Below are 1550 nucleotides of genomic sequence, written 5' to 3' on the forward strand. Positions count from 1 at the left end.
CAATTTTGAAATACGACTGTTCATTTATCAAACGTACCAAATTAATTTAAATATAGCAGAAGCCAGTGTCATAATAATTAAATTAAACCTTCATAATTTTGAAGATTAAAAATAAGTATATTAATCCCATAACATATTATTTATTAACATTTTGAAATTAAACCTTTACACTGTTACATTAAATATTAATAATAAATTATAATTACAGTTTAATTAAAATTAATACTTTCAAATTTATATATAGTACCTACTGTAAATAGTACAATGAAAATTGTGTCAAATAAAAATCTGGTTTAGGAGCAGAAGTCCATATCACACCTGTTCAAATCCAGGTTTTCAGGGTACTAAAATCGCGCTGTTTAAAAATTAAGCGTATAACCTACTATATAAACCTATAGACTAAAATATCTTGTGTTTGCTGGATGCCCCAATGTTTTCAGCCAGAAACTATATAAAAATGAATCAATATTTTCTTTTTCTTAGCCAAAATAATAATTTTCCTTCAAGTATTACGAGTAGGTCCCACAATATATTCACTAGTGATTTTAAACCAAGGTAAACTTTTACTGCATCCAAAATCTTTATTTGACAGCCTAATGAGGCAGCAAATACGTTTCCCTTGTGTACAGTATATCAACTTATGAGAAAGCAAACCAAAGCCATACATACCTTTAGGGTAGTTAACTCCAAGCCACTCTATCCACTAACAAGACACAAACTCTTGAGATTTTAGCTCATCTTAATGGCTCATACTTAATCAAAAGTGCTTTTGAACTGTGGTTAACAGTACATAATATATTTTAGCGGGTATAGGGTTCATTGTATTATCCAATTTTTGTTGATGGGCATTCATATTTTCTACAGCTTTTTCGAACATTCCAACAACTTCAGGAATGTACTGCTTACAAATATAAAATAAATTAATAATTAATTATAGGTAAATTATAAATTAATAAAACAAGAAATTATTATGTATTTTAATTTTATTATTCAAATAACAATTATTATCATAAATTACTCTTTGATAACGCAAGTACGCAACTGCTGATACCGAGATAAGTAAGATAAGAGCCAAGGTTTAAGATATATCTATAACCCTGGTAAGAGCCGAGAAGAGGCACTGTCGTGCATATTCGCTACGGACCACGTCGTCACCACAGACTGCAGTGGTAGAGTTGGCGGTTACGGCAAAATTAAGCCGGACACAGTTTTACCTCCACCGCGGCGGCACCGCCAAGACAAATTAATTTCACCACGGCGACCTTTGTAGATATTATTATATCTTATTGAGTTTATATTGTAGGTAGACTTCTGTATAATAAAATTATCGATGTCGGTTACGCTTAACCGGCTGACAACAGATTTTCTTACCGGCCGAATTCCGCCGGTTAGGAGTCGATTAAATCGATTAATCGGTAATGGCAATATACTATAGTCTGTGGCCCGTGGACATCGCGCACTTGTCACGAAATTTCATGGATGAAATTAATATAAGTGGTTGAACGACGGTTACATAATATAAAACAAGGCCACACCGACTCGAACTTAGC

Source organism: Acyrthosiphon pisum, chromosome X, assembly GCF_005508785.2.
Source record: "Acyrthosiphon pisum isolate AL4f chromosome X, pea_aphid_22Mar2018_4r6ur, whole genome shotgun sequence".
Lineage (NCBI taxonomy): Eukaryota > Metazoa > Arthropoda > Insecta > Hemiptera > Aphididae > Acyrthosiphon > Acyrthosiphon pisum.